At 41.6% G+C, this 10,892-nt stretch overlaps 1 protein-coding gene across 5 annotated transcripts in view; it reads left to right on the top strand.

Moving 5' to 3' along the window:
- Positions 1-8,321: 8,321 nt before the first annotated feature.
- Positions 8,322-10,892, top strand: part of LOC102297275 (chemokine-like protein TAFA-1) — a 131,710-nt gene continuing 129,139 nt past the window's right edge. For 2 of the 5 annotated variants that reach the window (XR_006052897.1, XR_006052898.1), the window contains exon 1: positions 8,686-9,429. The gene's annotated coding sequence lies outside the window, so the exon portion shown is untranslated. The other 3 variants (XR_006052896.1, XR_006052895.1, XM_014341102.2) reach the window with 3 other exon arrangements.

The raw sequence follows: 10,892 nt of genomic DNA on the forward strand, positions 1-10,892 counted from the left end.
GTAGGCATTCCAAAACTACAAGCATCAGTGTCAGCAGGTGATGTATGGAAACCCAGTTAAGAGCCCATTTCCCTCCCATTCCACCGGGAGGGGAGAAGCTGCAGTAAATAACCGCTACATTGCCAGAGGGAGAAATGGAGAGAGTAGAGAGGAGAAAATCCCCTGTACTCGCACAACCTTTCTTTCTCTTTCAGCTTCCTGCTTACAATACTTCATGCATTCATTCTCCCCCGCTTCCTTCTTCTGCCCCCCTCATCTCTCCTCTGTGCGTCTCAATCTCCTTTACTTTCTTGCCCTCTCAGTCCTGTTTCTTTTATTCCTGCGTGCCTGGTGGATGATTGCTGAAAGGAAGGTGGAATTGGATGCCTCCCTCAAAGAGCTTTCCTTTGAGACTTGTAGGAGATTTTGTTTTGTTGGAGTAAGTTGTTACAGCTCACTGGCTCACCATCATCCAAAACATCAACTGTCAGTCACGGCCAGCTACGGTCCTCGGAATACAAAGAGTTGGCAACAAGAGCATATTTTTTTGTAATCATTTTCTATATAAACTTGTGATATAACATGTTAATTTCCTTTTGACACGTTACAGAGGATTTTCACTCCAACATATCCAGTGTTCTGATTTAAGCAATGAGAAAATGTGCTTCTATAATTCTTCTCCAGGTTATACTCACTTTTTCAATTAAATAGCAGTCATTATCTAGATCTGGTGAGTCAGTCGCTAAATGTGTGTTCTATAACAATGCTTTCAAATACGGCTGAGTCATCCTCAGTATTTTTTCAATGAAGGGCTGGAAGTTCCTTTCCAGCTCCTGTGAATCACATTGGAAAATGCAGTTCTTTGTGGGTGGAACTCGGGATGTTTGGCATTCAGTGGCTCTCCTCGGGCTTCTCTGCCACATTTGATAGATCATAATTGTCAGCAGAGGGAAAATGTTGAACAGCCTTGTCTCACAGTTGATGAAAAAGGTCACTTCAGTTCCTCCATATTACCCTGACCTACTGAGTCACCAGCACAGACGGTGGCAGCTGCAGTTTCTGACAACTCAGTTGCCGATCCGTCACTTTGGCCCCCTGTGTCTCCACAGCCAAGCAACAGAGGGTTTAATCCCTTCCCACAGGTTGAAACCATCTCCCCTCTTATCTTCCTCTCTTTCTGCTTCTCTTTGAGTGATGGACAGGCAGCTTGAGCCATTATGGAAGGCAGCCAGACAGGTCAAAGGTGACTGAGCGGAATAATCCATTTATGAAACCCTCCTCTACTGCTGAAGTAAAGCTAGCATACGGAAGGTCAGTGTGTAGGCTCTGTCCCTCCTCAGCATCAGCCAGAGATTGTACTGCTCTATTCACTCTCTTACCTTGAGAAGCACACAGCTGGCTTATCGCCCCGGAATTGGCTGTGCAGCATGAATGCAGGAGAAGAGAGAAGCCAGATGAATGTTTAAATGGGCTTTGAGTGTGAATGCCTTAGCGTTTTTACTCTGTCTGCCTGCAGCTTCTCTCTGTCTTCTGTCTCTTGTTGCTCCCTCTCTCCTCTTCCTCTTAACTCAACCTTTTCTTCCATACCTTCTTCAGCCCTGTATGCAGAGCGTTAAAACACCTTGGTTTTGATCCATGTGTGACCTGGGTGACTGTAACTGAAAGGCTGTGACAGTGTAACGCCTGACCTACATCATCATCCTGATGAATACAGTAAGAAACAGATCAGACCATTAAAGTAATGCTGAACTCATCTAAGATATGTCTCACAACAGTTTTAGCTTTTAAATTTGCACTTATAATTTACGCGTGACATTTTCAAAGTCCTGCCAGATAAAGAGATAAAAATAAGAAGACTGTGCTTCAAAGCTGTTTTATCACTCAGGTTCACAGCCACCAGTCTCGGTGGCCAGGCCACATGTCTGTTGCTGAAATAACAAATTAAAAGTCTTTAGTCCAAATATTTCACTTATTCTTAATGCAGCTGTTCACATAATTTTACTGGGAAAATTTGCAGCATTTATTTATTTTTTTAAACCAAGGTCAGTTTTCCCAGTTGTTCAGATCAGAATAAACAGATCTGACTCGGTTTCTTACTTTTCTATTTTATAAACATCACTGCCACCTCATCATAGCTTGATGTTGACTTCATTTTTTTAAATTCAGTGGATTTAGTGTGCATATACGTTACATGGCAAGCTCAAATCCGGTAAATTCAGAATTTCGCAGAATTTAGCACTCTAGCCTCACAGCATGAAGGTCCTGAGTTCAGTTCCACCATCAGGCCGGGGTCCTTCTGTATGAAGTTTGCATGTTTTCCCCGTGTTTGCGTGGGTTCTCTCTGGGTACTCTGGAGATAGGTTAATTGGAAACTCTGTGTCTATGAGTTAGCCCTGTGATAGACTAGTGACCTGTCCAGGGTGTACCCTGCCTCTCACCCTAAGACAGCTGGGATAGCCTCCCCCCTGCGACCCTGAAAAGGATAAATGGCAGAGAATGGATGGATGGATGAATTGGACAATAAAAACAAGAAGGATGAAGTTATCCTGTAGAACCTGACAGAGTGGTTGTTATCATCTGTTACATTATCATTGGCTGTAGGTGTCCACTGCTACATTCCAGCTATTATCATCCAATGTGATCAGTGATTAAAGAGAGAGCAACATAAATGATGCAGACATATAGCATGTATGAAAAAGTGCATGACACGTAGCAAAACCAATAAATGAAATAATTCTGAATAATTATTATGAACTGAATTGAATCCCCTAATGGCCAATCACAAGCGCCGATGCATACATGGTTATACTGTAACGTAAAACCGGTGTTATTATTTGTAGGTTTTTCATTGGCTAAACTTTTTATATGGTTAGGATTATATCACCACCTGCTGCTCTCGATGTTGCTTCTTTTCAGCGTTTTCACACTGATTGTGATATTTTGTGGGAATAGCCTAGAATGATTTTATTTGAAACAGTTGCTGAAGCACAACTGCAGAGCATGTAGCACTTAAACTCCTCAGTATATCCATACAGTGTATAGAAGTGTGGTGATTGCTCAATATGAATCATTCTCCCTGATAAATAAAAAAATGTCAGTCTTGTATTTTTTAATCATGTTACCATGTAATCTAAAGGTAGGGTGTAACTGATAAAAGTCATGGGTAGTTAAAAAATTAAGACACCTGACATCAGGTTTTTCTTTTTCACTGCTAAATAAAAAACTGGAAGATAAAACCCCCAAACCTAGCTGAAAAATGTAATCAAAGTGTTACTTTTATAGGAAAGCATATTTCGTTCTCTTTTTCACATTAGGTTATTTAACTTTGATGCTCTAATTGTTAATGTTACTGTTATTGCCTGACTTCTCACTGGCTGTATTCAGGCGTTTTGTTTTTTATTCTATTGTTCATATTGAAATTGTATTCAGATGATAGCTCTTGTCACTACACAATCCCAATCTGTGGTGGCAGACAGATTTTCAGTAGATTTGTAGAACTCTGGCAGCTGTCAATTTGAGTAAGCAGTGAGCATTTCTGAAATGTTCCAGTTTTGTTGCAGTTGTTTTGTCTCCTTGTTCTCATCAGCATCACTCTTTTTACTGTGCTTTTTTTTCCCTCCCAGGGAGTCCCCTGCCTCATCAGTTTAATAGTGGTGTATTGAGCAAAGCATTTCCACAGGTGGTCTCCTTGGGCCAAAGCCCAACCCCACCGTCCCTGGTCCAATTACAGCAAGAGGGAGAGGACATTTTTATTGGTCTGCGAGGGGACATTTCCATGGCTGCCGTCGTCTCCAGGAGTAGAGGCACCTAGTGCTCAATTACTCCTCCAGCCTGAAACGGCAAGAGAAGGAAACTATGCCCTGCTGAGACTTGGTGAGTCCCAGTACATTACCAGCCCAGATTTTCTGACCTACTTCAAAACACAAAAAATCCCACAAATTATTTTCACTTCTACCTGTAGTATATGATTAAATATGTGGGGAGTAATATTCCCCAGGAGTTTGACTATAGCAGCACTAACAGAGATTCTTTAAAAAGGAATTTAACTTTAAGTGTGTAGATATGTGTAGCATTTATGGAGATCATTCGATTATGTTGTCTGATGTTATCAGCATTATACAACAGAATACCTATGTAAAAAATGGTGATGAATAAGCCGTAATTATAAACGTATTATTTTTATGAGTGATTTTTTTTCTTTCCTTCTTTCTTTCTTTTTTCTTTCTTTTTTTTACCAATGCCATTACCTTTGATGTAAAAGCCTGCTTTGTCACAGCTTACTACATGCTGTTAGTCACAAATACAGAGTGACAGCCATGAGAATTCCCAAACATCAGGACATGATACATAATCATATATATGTGTGTCTCTGTGTGTGTGGGGAGATGTGGATATAGAAAACAACTCAATGTAAGGAGGGAGCTGGATAACCAAAATTTTAGAAAACCTTACAAGGCATGAAACTAATTGGTGATCAGAGATAAATGATTGCAGTGCCAGCGTAAGGGCAACTGACTATGGATTATTTAGCCAAGGAGCAGCACACCAATACAAAACTGTAGAAGATCTGGGGCAGAGACATAAACAAATCCAAAGCTCAGTGTCAGTTTTACAGAGATAGGTGATCGATCAGTTGACAGGGATGTTTGACACTCCTTTAAAGTCTCAAAGTCAAGTAGAAATAAATTAGACCCTTCATCAGCATTAGATCTTTAGCTAAACAGCACAGAATCCAAATGAGATCATGTTTGATGCATTCTGATCAGTTTTTAAAGTTTTGACATGGACCACCAGGTGGGTGTACTGCAAAGCAACTTCGTACATCATAAACTGAGGCACTGAAGTTACAATGTTACAGTGGCTGAGAGCACAGGGTGGAGCACGGGGTGGTATCGGTGCCACATCTGAGTGATGTGCCAGAGCATTTCCCTTCAACTGTTAACAAAGGCAAGTAGCTGGGCAAGTTCCCTGGCACCTTTTCATCAGCATCAGTGAGGTCTGGTGTCCTGCTTTCACAAGCCTCAAAAGTGGGGTTCATATTGTAGCTCAGCGTGCCTTGGAAGGATAATATTAAAAATGCCCGGCTATAAAAGGAAATTTGACAAATATAGGGATGGAGTGATGTCAGAAGAATGGACTGAAAGCTCAGTAGTAGACAAAATGTTTGGTACTGTAACAAATACAGTGTGGCCAATGAGTCAAGATCCATCTTATTAAGGAAATGTTGAATACTAACTTGTGCATGCCAGTTAGAAGTCATGATGAAAATATTCCAGAACCAGGCCAATAAAAATTACAGGTCTTAACCCTAAACCTTGAATTAGTCTAATCTGCCCATCTGGGCATGTCCAGAAAGCTTTCAGTGTGGCTGCTACTTTAAGATCACTCAATGGAAGTCTCATTGATTACTCCTGTAATTATGTCTCTGCATGCTGGATCTACACTCAAAATGCCATTTCTTCAATTTGATTTTCATTTTAGAAGAAAGAAAAAAAAGAAATATTACTGCACTGTGTCGCTTGCCTGCAAATGATGGCATGCTAGCTATCAGCACGTCAGGAACTCCAGGCTGACAGTCTCAAACCGTGAAGACTGCAAAAACTGGTCTTGATCCTCAGCTGACCTATCGCCTTTAGGTGATGGAAAATTACAACCCTTCCACTGAAAACTTGTATAAGGTCAAATCAAAGCTGGTGAATCAAAAGAGCTCCAACAAGCAAACAGGCCATAATAAGTGGCTTAGGCAAACACAGCTTAAAATAGAAATGAATTGGATAGATGATGGCAATTTACTCCAGAATCACATGTGTTATTATACTCTGCTGTTTATATAACCGCCTCCTAACAACATACAGTTGTATGCATTTGCTACTGAACAGGAGCAGACAATCAATAAAAATAGCTCAGTTTTACAGGATTCAAATGTGTCTAACTGACTTGATTTTGTCTAGTAGTGAAAATGAGAATGTAATTAGGGCCATAACAAGAAAAAACCCAAAACATTCATCTTTGTAGATACGAAATAATTTGCTTGTGAGAACCAGTATTTCTCTTCCTTTCAGAGTTCATGCTGACATTTTAGTGTTTACTCTCACCGGTTCTGCTGACACATGAGAAACAGGATAAACCTAATGCTTCAAAGGCTTATGTTTGGAAAACTGTATATCCACTAACCTTACATTTTACACTTTGTTGTTACAGTAAGGTACCCATGTGAGGAAGTGCACACAAAAGATGCTCTGATAAATGTGAAATAAATTATTACTATATATCAGGTTTATTTCATTAATCATTTTCTTCCCATTACCATCCATCAGTGAGCAAGAGTGCTGCGGCACAGTTCCTCCAAATGAATTTTCCCGCTTGCCTTAATCTCCTTCTTTTTTCCCCCTGTTCTTTTATTTCCCTTCTTTCCTCTGACTCTCTCTGTCACTCTACGATAACTCTGGAGAAAAGGTTTACTAACACGACAACTTTTCACATCAGATGAAGAAATTCTTTGTTTTCCTAGTCTGAAATGATGAAAAGCACAAAGCTCATTTAATAAAGAAAAGCAGAAAGCTTCTGGGGTGGTGGTGGGGGCTTAAATTGGCATTTTGGTACAGCTAGCGGGTGCATATTGAAGCTTGTTGGCTGATCTGAAAGGAAGAATTTTATTAGCTAGAGGGAAAAACATAAAGGCGGGGGAGAAAAAAGAGAATGACAGAATGAAAAAGAAGAGGACTGAGAGAGGAATACTGGCAAACGCTGGTGTTTAACAGGTCTGCCCAGATCCAAACACAGAGTTGGCCAGCGACTGGTCGGTTGTGGTTAGGTCTTGGCATGGGCTGCGGCGACAGCTGTTTGGAAATGATGGAAACCCCTGAGAAGGGAGACAGGAAGGAATGAGACTGCGACAACAATCCAGAATTACTGTGAAATTCTGTTGTCCTGGTCCATTCTTCCAGCACAGCTCAGACTGACACAGAATGAAAAACAGGAGGCAGCGACAAAATAACAACGACAGAGAAATAAAGCTATAAATGGGAGGCTTGTGTTACACAATGCCGAAAAGAAACCCATAATAACTGGATGCCTTCAGTCCTAAGTTCTCCACTGAGGCTTGTTTGTAGGACTTTCATTTCACGCCTTCATCTTAGTCCAATGGGACAGATCATAAAGGCATTAAGTGCTGAGGACAAAATGAAATCCAAGCATGGGTACTATTAATAATTCTTACACGCATGCAAAAAAATAAGCTAATACAAAGATGTACAAATGAGCCTGTTTATTAGTAATCAAGCCACTTTGTGCAAATACGCGTTTACAATGTAGACGCACTAATCATTGTGGTAATTACGCTGCAGTTTCTGCCTAATGCGAATCTGGTCACTTAACATGTGGTGTGCTTTACCCAACAGAGATCCAGATGGCAGCGCCACTATTCATAACTGTCTTCCCGATAGATTATTACAGAACTATGAAAAAACAACAGCAACACATGGCTTGAACTGCATCCACGACATTTTTCAGTCTTAAGACGAGTAATTTTAACAGCTTTTTACCCACTTGCTCCGCACTTTGCACTGCAGGAATAATATCCCCATGTGGCATTTTGTCACACTGTGTGTTTTTTGAATTCAGCCCTTTTCCTGCAGATTTTAACTCTGTGGGGCTGTGTGCATCTGGCTGTCACATCCCACTATGGCGTGTAAAGAACAAGCAGAGGTGATAACACAGCAGCGCAAATAAGTCCAGGATGCCCCGAATCATGGCACCCTGACCAGCAGCTGAAGCAAAAAAAAAAAAAGATAGCCCAAAAATCACAGCCAATCAGAAAGCTGAATTTTTTTTTAGCAACAAAGCTCTCATACAGAGAAATAGATTGTTTCACTGTGCTCGCACATCACAGAACGCAAAGTGTAGGAACACGGATCTGAGAATTATCCAGATAGTCATCATCAAGTTCATCTGTATTACTCCTCCGCAGTAACAACACTCTCTTCACTGTCTGCAAGTTTATTTAGCCCCTCTGAGTATTCTTGTGTGCAGCATACGGTTCACTTGAAATATCACACTATGAGTGAGTCAGTCATGGCAGGTGTGTGGGAGTGGCATATACAGTAAATCTCTGGTTAACATTAGGATGAATTAAAGAGGAACTCATGCTTGTAGAGGAAAATTCAGTATATTGGAGGAAATGGTACTCCACACACTCCATACAAACACACGTGCCACACGTGACCCACACCAACTCACACACATACAAAAAAAGAAGAAGAAGAAGAAGAGAAGAGATGGGTTTCCTTTAAAGGGAACAGATTTATTGTCATGGCTCTTTCCCATTCAATTCGTTTCAGGGGTGGCAAGATGTTTTCTGAAGGGTTCGTGGTTTAAAAGAAGGAAAAAACAAATCCTCGCTGATCACCGGGAAACTAGAGGAAGAGCAAAGCCAGCTCACAACATGTAATATGGTGATTGCAGAGCTGAGATGAGGCACCCTGCCTTCTATTAAAAGTGCTGTGCTCGGAGCATTTCACTTTCACCGATAATTTGCTGGAGGGCGATGACTAAAACAGACGCACACTCCCTCTCTCCAACTCACACTCACAGGCGTGCACGTGGACGCAAACAGATTCAAAGTGAGCTGAAGGCTACACTCGCACGTCTCCCAGTGCTCTGGATGGGAAGCCGGGACGTAAAGAGAGGTGGGTTAATAAAGCATGCCTCATTTGCCGATGAAGTCTTGATGCAGAAGTGGGTAGTCTTGCTTTAAGACGTGTGATCTGACTCTCTCAGCTCTCTCTCGCTCTCTCGCTCTCTCCCTTGCTTTCCAGCTGGGCTACATTGTAATACACACACACATGCACACTCACTCACATTCGCTCTGCCTGTCTGACACAGACTCTCTACTTAGAGCGCTGGAGAGAGGACTGAAGCTCACACTATCAGCACTGCTTCTCAATGGGGGGATGCAGCCAAGAGCAGACAGAGCAGTCATTCCACTGGAGCCTTCCGCTGCACGCGTGAGAAGGAGACGACAAGTGAGGAGGGTAAATTAGCTCCCAGTCAACAGAACATAGGAGTTTTACTGACGGAGAAGAGACACTGAAGGAAGGAGAGCACATCTTCACGAATGTGGCTGAGACAGCAGTGACATGATCAGCCTTCCATCCCTCAAATCCTGGCCAGTTTGTAACAAAGACCCCTGGGTGTTTTGCTTTTGGTGACTCTTTGTGTTGCCAAAGGATTTCAAAAAGAACCTGAGCAGCAGGGGTCCAAAAGGATATATAGAAAGGAAAGAACAGCCTTTTTAGCTTCCTTTTGTGCAGTGTTTGGCTTATCTGTTAGTGGAATTTCAGGCTGAAAACCCTGGCTCCCAAGTATGGATGGATTTAAGACTGAGGAGTGAGTCTGCTGGGCAGGCAGTGATTCTGACTGAACTCCTTTGCTTCTGAACGCAGCGCTCAGGTAAGGGTGTGGGGGGCTTGAATGGAGCACCTTTGGTGTTTGGGGATGGGGTAGGAGGGCTGTTGATTTAATTCCCCACAGTATACTGCCTGCTGAAAAATGCATCTGGTTTATGTAAAGATATGCTGGAGTCCAAGTAGAAAAGCTTTTCTAGCCTCAAGAATACATTTGAACCAAGATGCTAAGTTTCCACCTATGTTTAGAATTAGAATGAATAGTTCCACATAGGGGTAGGTGACCTCCCCAGATAAACAGTACAGGAGTAGCAGGCTAAGCACTAAACAAATACAGTACTTGGAAAGATGTGGGGTATTTACAAGCCAGCGGATAAGGGTGAGTGATTTCCTCCCGGTGTATTGCAATCAGGTAGACAGGTCTATGTGTTAGGGAGTCACTGCTTAAACTTGTCTCCGCAGCATTAAGACGAGCGGGCTCATAAAACCGCCTTACTTTGTTAAATCCACGCTGCACGCAGGTGCATCAGGAGGTTATGCGCCCGCAGGTGTGTCTGCTGCTTCTGCTCCGAACCGCATTTAAAATCTCACGCTAGACTTACCTGTTACGCACAGATGAGCGGCTGCCTCTCTTTTAAGGCGATAAAACTGTGAGAGCCAAACCGGCTCTTGTGAATTCTTTTGTTTCCCGCAAGGAAAACGAGATGCACGTGAGTTTTCTTGTCTGCTTTTCCTCAAAGCTGGTTGTGTGTGTGTGTGTTTTTATTTCTTAAGTTCCTTTAAAATGATACTAATACTCCTCCTCCTTTCGATGATAAACTGTGTGTGTTCACATCAGGTGATGTTTTTATTTTTTTGGTCAGAACGTGCACCCTCCAAGTCTGTGCAATAAACAGCAAAGCACACAAGCGCAATTTTTTGTTTGAATATATAATAAATGCAGCCCGACAAGAAGAACACGATGGTTTTTTTAATGTTTTTTTTTTCTTTTTCTTTTTTCTTTTTTAAGGAAAATAAACCCACAGGACCCGTTCATATTTCCACAAAACCGGATTATGATGGATTTAGTGCAGGGGTGGGGATTTACAATGTGCTGTTAATAATTATATGCTTAATTTTCGCTGAATATTAAGCAGCCTCAATGTCACTGAGGGTAAAGAACACATGGGTAACATTTAATACCTTAATGGCTTTAATCTCAGATGTACATCAAACCAGGAGGGGGTGGGGGGGTTCTGCAAGTGTATTATTAGATCAGAACAGATCATTGGCACTTAATTTGGAAAACTGGAGCATTTAGATTTTCCTTTATTGGCAGGTTTAGTGTTGGTAAAGAGTGTAAAAGGACAGGTAGAATCAAACACTACTAAATTCATAGTTACATTAGAGTCATGACATCACTTCAGAACATGTGATTTGTCATTTAGCTGAATACACTAAATGAGCTCCTCAGCCTTATATGTACTAATTCTAAACACACTAAGACACATTTCTTGGTTGGGGGTGGGG

This window comes from Haplochromis burtoni, unplaced genomic scaffold, assembly GCF_018398535.1.
Source record: "Haplochromis burtoni strain Fernald_Lab_line unplaced genomic scaffold, NCSU_Asbu1 Contig_451, whole genome shotgun sequence".
NCBI lineage: Eukaryota > Metazoa > Chordata > Actinopteri > Cichliformes > Cichlidae > Haplochromis > Haplochromis burtoni.